This window comes from Lutra lutra, chromosome 4 (genome assembly GCF_902655055.1).
Source record: "Lutra lutra chromosome 4, mLutLut1.2, whole genome shotgun sequence".
Taxonomy (NCBI): domain Eukaryota; kingdom Metazoa; phylum Chordata; class Mammalia; order Carnivora; family Mustelidae; genus Lutra; species Lutra lutra.
This window is the reverse complement of record NC_062281.1, coordinates 172862383-172871607: the sequence shown is the minus strand read 5'-3', so window position 1 is coordinate 172871607 and position 9225 is coordinate 172862383.

The window sequence follows — 9225 nt, the reverse complement described above, 5'->3', positions numbered from 1 at the left end:
TCCTGGCTGTCAGAAACTGTCAGATGCTAACTGTTGTTTGAAGCTGTCACACTTCAGGATCATTTGTTATGTGGCATTAGGTAACTGATACACTGCTCCAGGATGTCTGTATCCTTAGCTGAGAAGACTCACATGGTGGGGGACTGGGATCCCCTGGAGGCTGCTTTAGTTGGGGTGGGGGAATGGAGCTTTAGTGGGGATGGCTTGAAGGCTCTGTCGGCCTTGTCACCTGGAGGGCCGACATGTGGACTATCCATGTGGTGTGGTTTCTCACAGCATAGTAGCTGGGCCACGAGAAGGAGTGTCTGTAGAGTGATCTTTCTGAGAGAACGTTTGGCCTTGTCCCCAAGTCTAGCAGGGTAATTTCTGCTGTATTCCGCTGTTACAGGTGAGTCACTAAGGCTAGTACAGATTCCAGAGGAAGGGATTTAACTGGTTCTCTTGATGGAGGAGTGATAAGGTCGCATTGCAGAAGAACAAGTGGGATGGGAGAAACAATGGCCATCTTTGCAAAAGACAGTTGGAGCCCTGCGTCAGGGGGAGGAGCCAGTCCCTTGGTCCAGCCCTCAGGAAGGGAGGGATTCGTGGCTTTTTACCAGCGACACATCTCCAGCCCTTCCTATCAAGTCCTGGGAGGACTTGATCAAGATAGGAAATGGCCCTTCCTATCAAGTCCTGGGAGTCATCCTCTGAACTTGGAAGGTAGGGTAGTGCACATCTTTTCTTCTCAGCTCTAGATTCTGAGGCTTGTTTCCCTTTCAGGATAAACAGGGAAGGTCCCACATGTCACCTTCTCCTGCCAAGGCCCGCCATCCTTTCCCTACAAGCCTCAGTGCTAACCTTTTCCCCTCAGTTAGTCTTGTACCCCTCTACTAGCTAGGAATTAAGACTCTCTGCCTTTTCAGAGCAGGAAGTAATCTGGCCAAGGTCACCTAGCCGGAAGTGGTAAGCGGAGACTCGGCACCCTGACTGGTAGGTCCAGGCTCTAGGGCCCTGGGATTCCAGAAAGCCTACCAGTCATTGGGGCCTTTCCCCTGGTCTCCACAGGACCCCGCTGAGGGCGAGGCCAGTGTGAGCAGTGTGAGGGGGAGGGGCTGGACTCTGCCTGAGGGTTTGGGCTAGTTGTCAGGTGTGCTGCTGGGTGAAAGGGCAGGAGAAACAAAAAAAGGAAAATCCATTTTTACTTTCTTTTCAGGCCTGTCCCCAGTCTGCAAATTTTTCAGCAGCCAGAGGTTGACTTCCAGAGTACCAGACCTGGGCTCACTGCCCCTCTGCATTTGTTTGATGGAAACCCCTTCTCTGTCCTGGAGCCTCTAGTCGAGAGCCCTCTGAGCTCCTGGGACCTGAGGATGCTGGGTCTTGTGGTGATTTCTGGCCCCAGTGAACAGGTCTCTGGCTGGTGTCCAGCCTGCCCTGCCCCTCCTCTCCCTGTGACCCCTACATTCCAACATGCTACAACTCCAGATCCCAGGATGGGACATTTCCCAGCACCTACTGCCTGCCAGGTGCTGAGTTCATGTTGGGGACCCAGAAATAAGGCAGATACAGCCTCCGTCCTCGAGCTAGTCGCAGTCTAGTGGGAGGTGAAATGTGAGGTGTGAAGTGGTTGGTGTCAGGTCAAGGGCATGTCGAATAAGGGTTTATAAAGCTCCAGGCCAGGTGAAACTATGATTATACAGAGATAGATTCAAGATCAGTAGTCATTTAGGGTGGGGGGGGCGGGACTGGGAAGAGGCAGGAGGTGGTGGCTCTTCTGTGGAGTGTTCTGAGGATGAGGAATGGTCTGAGGTGGGGAAAATATCCTAAATCTTGATAGGAGTGTGAGTCACATGAGAATATTTGCTTGTTACAGCTGAGGGGTTCGCCTAAGATCTGTGAATTTCATCATATGTAGATCATACCCGTGATGGGCAGCATTCAAAATAGGCCCTGGGACCCCTGCCTCCTGGTGTGCACGCCCTAGGGCAAACCCCATTCCTTGGATGGTGTCAGGTTGGTCTCCGTGGCCCATAGAATATAGCAGAAGGGATGGTGAGTCCCTGCTGAGATTAGGCTACAGAAGATGCTGCTGTTCCATCTTAGTCTCTCTATCTCTCCTCATATGGCTTGTTCTAGAAGAGGCCCTGTGCTAAGCATCCCTATGGAGAAGGGTGTGTAGCAGAGGAACTGAAGCCGCCTGCCAAGAGCCGTGTGAGTGAGCTTACGGTAAGTGGGTCCTTCAGTCCCAGTTAAAGCCTTCGGGTGTCTGCAGCCTTGGCTTGCTGCTTGACCACAAACTCATGAGAGACCCTGAACCAGGGCCCCCCAGCTAAGCGGCCTCCCGATTCTGCCTCTCAGAAGTTGTGTGGGATGATAAATGCTTAGTACTTTAAGCCATTACATTTCGGGAATTATTTGTTCTGGAGCTCTAAGCGATGAATACAATATTTCAGTAAACTGAACATGTGGGGAGAACAGCTTCTAAGTGCGCTTGGCCCAGCTGGCTTTCCAGAGGACCTCCAAGCGTTTTCTGTGACTCAGACTTCTGGGCTCAGTGTCCAGAACAGGGAGATGAGCGGCCTGGAGCTCTGTCTAGACATCAGGAATGGGTGTCTCCAACATAGCCATGGCGTCTACCCCTGGCCCCAGCCCCGAAACAGCTGCATACGGCACCCAGCCGGCAACTGCTGTGGGGAGAAGACTCCAGAAATGCTCCTCCATCCCCCTCCCACATTCCCCGGCCTCATGCCCAGGTCTACCTGCAGGAATCCACACAGGCCTCAGAAGCGAATCACAGCTACTATTTTTGGAACACTTCTTATGTGACAGGTGATATGCAAAGCGCCTGGCGTGCATCTTTTAATTTATTCTTCCCGCCATATCATATATTCCTAAATCTATTTTACAGGGGAGGAAACAGAGACCCTGAAGCCACCTGCCTGGGATCCTAGAGCTGCTAGGGTGTGGCTGCTTTAGACTTCAATCCAGATTTGTCTAGTTCTCCCCCTGAGAGGCCAGGAAGCAACCCCAGACCTGAAAATACTTTTCTTATCTGTTCTCTGCTTGAGAAATCCCCTGCACATTCCTCCGTCAGAGAAAAGGCCACAATCTCAACCCAGATTCCCCAGAGCGATGATATAAAGAGCTGGGGAGTGGGGTGGGGGGGGGGTGATGGGAGGGGGGTGATGGTGATATTCCAGCGCCAGGAATCTCAGAGATCATGGAAATCACAGAGAGCAGGGAACTGTGATCCAGAAAGGGAAGCGACTCTTCCAAGGACTCCAGCAGCCCAGGGCTCTTTCTACTGCACTGCCCCGCCTCTGCCACACAAAGGGGAATTGTCACCTTGTGGGAGAAGCATAACAGGGTAAAGGATGGCTTTGGGGGAGGGGAATGAGAGAGAAAGGGAAGTCAAAGGTAACAATGGCAAAATTGAGATCTGCTAATTTTGTCTTGGGTCAAGCCTACAATGGCTAGGGGCTATGGAACCAGCATCACAGATGGTCCCACTGAGAGCCTCAGCAGCCCCAGAGGACATCACAGAACATCTCTGAGAACAGCGCCTGCCTTGTGGCAGGACCTGCTGAAAAGCACTGTTACTCATTTGCTAGGTTGCCCTAGTCATTCATTCATTCATTCATTCGTTAATTCCATAAGTATTTATTGACGGTCTGCTATCTGCTAAGTACTGTTTTAGGAGCATGGGATATTTCAGTGAATACAAGATCCTTGTCCTTATAAAGTTTACAATACATAGACAATATATAAATTCCAACTAACCTAGAAAGTGAAAGGTGTAAAAGAAGAAAAAGTAAAGAGGGGCTAAGACCTGAGAATGAAAACTGGGTATGGAGGGGGTGGGTTGATGTCTTTTCAAGGTGGATTGGGTCAGCCTCCTTGATGAGGTTTCTTTGGATCAAAGACTTGAAGAAGGTGAGGTGTGCCGCATCCAAGTGAATCATATAGACATCCGGACAAAGCACATTCCTGGCAAAACACACACTGATGTATTATGTCTACAATTTATTCTCACATAGTTCAGAAAAAATAAATTATAGGGACACATAGATATAGATACACAATATGCATGTGTATTCACACTTGTATAAATATACATGTACACAGAGAAAAAGAAAGATACAAATAGTGTCAAAATGTTAATATTTGGGGAATCTGGGTGAAGGGTATATATTATTTTTAGAAATTTTCTGTATGAATTTTCAAAATAAAATACTGTTTTGAAGAATTTCTATTCTTTTTTTTTCTTTTAAAGATTTCATTTTATTTATTTGCCTGAGAGAGAGAGAGAGCAGCAGAGGGAGAGAGAAGCAGGATCCCCGCTGAGCAGGGAGCCTGGTGGGGACTCAATCCCAGGACCTTGGGATCATAACCTGAGGCAAAGGCAGATGCTGAACTGACTGAGGCACCCAAGAGCCCTAAAGGACTTATATTCTTTTTTAAAAAATATTTTATTTATTTATTTGACAGACAGAGATCACAAGTAGGCAGAGAGGCAGGCAGAGAGAGAGGAGGAAGCAGGCTCCCTTAAAAAAGAAGAAGAAAAGCATTCTAGGCTGAGGGAGCAGCCTGTGGGAGGATCCCAAGGCAAGACTGCCTGAGGGGCACCCCGCTGGTTTTGTCAGTGGAGCGCCTGACTCTTGATCTCGGGGTTGTGAGTTCAAGCTTCATGCTGGGTGTAGAGATTACTTAAAAATAACTTAATTACTTAAGAAAAAAAAAAAAGAGAGAGAGTGCCCGAATGTGTGAAGTGAACAGAGTACCCACAAAGGGAGAAAGGGAGTACATTGGTGGTTTTTTACTGGCCTAGGATGCATCCCTCTTCTTTAGGTAACAACACCCTATTTTTCCTTTGGGGAAGTACCCCCTCCCCACTCTCCTTCCATATTGATCCCATCTCCTATCTGGGGGAGAGGGGTAGCTCTAGACCCAGGCCCGGCCAATCAGAGACAGGGCTGAGGAGACAGTCCTGGGGTCCAGGGCCGGTGATGGGGTAAGAGCCCACCTGGGGAGGAAACCAGTCCTGAGGAAGGCAGAACTGAGACCCAAAGCAAAGTCGGCACCTGAACGTCTTCCCCTCCAGTGGCTTCGGTACGTGAGGCAAAAAGAAATTCACCTTTTGCTTGAGCCGGTGTGAGTGGGATTTTTTTCTTATTCTGAACAAAAAAAAAATATGTTGACTGCTCCCAGGTGTCGGGGACAGCCTCTCTGAGGAAAGGACATTTATGCAGGGACCTGGAGAATGAGCAGCAGTGGGGCAGGTGAAGAGGTGGGGAAAGTGTTCCAGGCAGAGGGACCAGCCAACACGAAGGCCCCAGGAAAGGAATGGGCGAAGTGGCTTGGAGGAGTTATGGCCAGGGACAGTGGCCATGGTGGTGGCAGGGAGAGTGAGGAGCTGGGCAGAGAGGAGGCTGGAGCTGGGTCCCTCACAGAGGGCCTCGCAGGTGTTGTCAAGGATCAGGGACTTGATCCCACTAGCAAGAGAGAAATCTGACCCTGACTTAATTTGCATTTTGACATTATTTGCATTTTAATAACATGCTGGGGGCTGTGTGGGGACTAGATTGACAGGGGGGAAGAGTAGTACAGGGGGATTACTTGGAAAATTATTGCAGACCTCCAGGCTAGAGATGACGAGCACGACTCAGAGTCAGGGCAGTGGGCAGTACAGAGACTGGATGGCTTTTGGGGCAGCTAGGCTCCCAAGACGGCCCTGAGGAACCAGCCTCATCCCACACTGAATCTGGGACAGCTCCATGACCCACTTTGCCAAGAGAACGCAGAGGAAGTGACACTGTGCCTTTCAAGGGCAAGAAGCCTGGTGTCCACGTCATCAAGGACTGCTATACCTCTGTGAAGGAGGCTACCCAAAGGATCCAGAGTCTCTCCCAGACTCGAGGTGTGAGTAGAAGCCTCTGGCTCCCTCTAGAGTAGATTCCATTGACCCTGATTCTGACCTATCACCTGAGCACAGTTTCCATGTCTCTGATTGGTGTGTTCACTGGAGGCCTAAGGATGTGGGGATGTTTAGTCAGTAGTGGGGGAGGGGAACAGAGCGCCCTGAAGTATGACATGGCTGCCTGGTTCCACTCTGCCTGGGGCTGAGTGAGCAGTTTTCCAGAGGAGAACATGACTACTACGATAATTTAGAAAGAGGCCCAGCTTGGGTCAGGCTGGCATGACTCAGTGCTCAGCACATGGGCCTCAGTTCCAATTTCTTGGGAAATGGAATGGAATTCTACCACCCACCCCCTCACACTGGGCTGACTCTCCTTGAGCCTCTGACCCCTGGTGGGTGTCCTTTAGCCCGTGTCCCCAGACAAAGCTCCCTGTGGAGCTGCTTCTCCCACCCTGCCCCAGCAGGGTCCTTCTGATACATTTCCAGATTTTCTCCTCTGACCTCCTGCACCCCTGGCTCCGGGTAATAATATTAATTGCTACCACTTAGAATGCATTTGTGAATGTATGTGCCAGGCACTAGGCAAAAGCTTTTACATCCTTGTGAATTCCTTACACCCGTTCTAGGAGGTAGGCATGCTTGTGCCCAGTTCACAGACGAATAAAGGGAGGGTTCACACAGGATAAGTAAGTTTACCAAGGTCACACAGCCAGGAAGTGGACTGAAGCTTATCCACCCCTGAAATGCGTTCTCTTGTTATCTAGAGATGGGACAACCGTTCAGCCCCGGGATGGTTTTTGCCCCATTCTACCACTGGGGATGAGAACCTGATGCCCTTCTTTCAAGAGTACTCAGCTTTGACCTCTTTGCAGGCTGTGCCTCAAGTTCACTGAAGCAGGTGTTCTCAAAGTGTGGTCCCTGGGCCAGCAGCCTCAGCATGCCCTGGGAACTTGTCAGAAGTGCATATTGTCAAGCCTTCCTCTGACTTTCCGAATCTGAAACTCTGGGGCAAAGCTGAGGCATCTGCTCCCATCTGAGAGCCGCTGGAGAAGGTGGGAGAGGCCACAGCATTTTCCATCCCCTCCCGGTGGCTCCAGGGATGGCAGCTGGAGATAGAATTTTCCCCTGAGTAGTTTTTATTTGGTTGTTGTTGTTTTCCTATCACATTTGTCAGAAATTACTCAGGTCCGGCTTGAGAGAGGGTGTGTGAATTCTCTAATTGTCACACACTATTACTATTTTTTCACATTTCTGTTCAGCCTGAAAGAGAGTGAAAATAAACATAAAGAGATCCAAACTATCAAACTCAGCATCTCAGCACCTCATTTGTCTGGGGAAGGGGTGTGACGATAATCCCACAGGCAGTCACCACACTCGAACCTCGCCTCCTCAGTGCCTCGTCCTGGGCCTCTGTCCCACCTGCCTCTGTGTCAGGGGATACAGACACCTCACTCATAACTAGAATTCTGGGTTCCCACGGATGGGGGCCAAGGTCTGCTACCACATGACCCTGGGCTACATGGTTCCAATTTCCTCACTGTAGAGCCTTGAGGTGGAGTCCAGACTCTGCCGTCTGCCTGCTGTGTGGTCTTGGGAAAATCACTTGGCCTCTCTGGGTTTCAAATTCCTCCACTGTGAAATGAGAGTAATAATTCTCACTTTGCAGGCTTGTTGTGAGGATGGAGGAAATGTATGTAGCCTGGTGGTGCCTCACGCTCGTTTTGGGACCTTGAGATTAGCCTCTCCTTCATGTTGCCTCCCCTCTAATACCAATGGCACACACCGCATCAGGCGGCCGTGAGGTTAGGGGTTATATCCATCTTACAACAAGGCCACGTGATGGCAAGTACTCTGGCCATGTTATCTTTAATGCATACTACAGTGCCTGGGGCCCGTAGTACGCTCAATCCATGGTGGCTACTGGTATTACTGGTTTCCATCCCAAACTTGAAGATAGCTCTGCTCTTGCGATGCTGAAGGCTGCTTCCAGCTTCTGGTTGCTTCAGAGTCTCCATCTCACTGATGCCTCCTGGGAATTTGCTGTTCGTGTCCTTTCTGCCAGGTCAGCTTGTGTCTGACTCTCAGTTCCAGCCTCTCTTGGGTCTCCTGTCATTTGCTCTTAACCTGGTCTTCACCTTCTTTGTTCTGGCTTCCTGCCCCATTCCCAGGGCCTGTCCTATAGGCATCAAGTTTGCCAGATCAGAGTTAAGTCCCAGCTCTATTACTCACTAGCTGTGTGACCTTAGACAAAGGATTTAACACCAATTTTCTCATTTGTAAAATGGGACTAATAGGGACCCCTGGGCGGTCCAGTCAGTTAAGTATCTGCCTTCGGCTCAGGTCATGATCCCCGGGTCCTGGGATCCAGTCCATCAGGCTCCCTGCTCAGCCAGGGGGAGCCTATGTCTCCCTCTTTCTCTGCCTCTCCCCTTGCCCTTCCTCCCTGCCGGTATTCTACCTCTTGCTCTGTCTCTCTTAAATAAGTAAAATATTTTTTCTTAAAAAATATTTTATTTATTTATTTATTTGAGAGAGAGAGAGAGGGAAAAAGAGAGAGTTAGAGAGTGAGCATGGGGGGGGGAGGGGCAGAGAGAGAAGCAGACGCCCCGCTGAGCAGGGAGTCCAATGTGGGACTCCATCCTAGGACTCTGGGATCACGACCTGAGTCGAAGGCAGACACTTAATCTACTGAGGCACCCAGGTGCCCGAAATAAATAAAATCTTATTATTATTTTTTAAATGAAATCTTTAAAAAAAAAAAGAAAGAAAATAAGGTCTTTACATAGGTAAATCAAGTTAAAATGAGGTCATTTGGGTGGGTCCTTACCCAATATGACTGGAGTCCTTATTAAAACGGGAAATTTGGACACAGAATCAGATAGACACAGGAAGATGGTGTGAAGAAGCCCAGTGAGAAGACAGTCATGCGAGCAGGGGAAGAGTCTTCCCTAGGACCATCAGAGAGAGAGCATGGCACGGCCGACACCTTGATTTGGGACTTCTGGCCTCCAGAACTGTGACAACAAATATCAGTTGTCTTAAGCCACCCAGTCTTTAGTACTTTGGTACAGCAGCCCTAGGAAGTTAACAAATGTGCAATTTGGTGATGGCGACTGGAGTGAGCTTTCCTGGTGACTGCACCATCCAGCGCTTGTCCTTAACGTTGGGAACAATCACAGGGAGATGGGCACCGATCAGTTGGTCTTACTGGTTAAAAGTTAGCTCTGGGAATGCTCCTGCAGCCATTTTGGGCCATGAAGCCAGAAGCCAGGAGATGAGGATGGCAGAGTTAGAAGAGGGGAGGAGCCTCGGTTCCTGATGACCTTGTG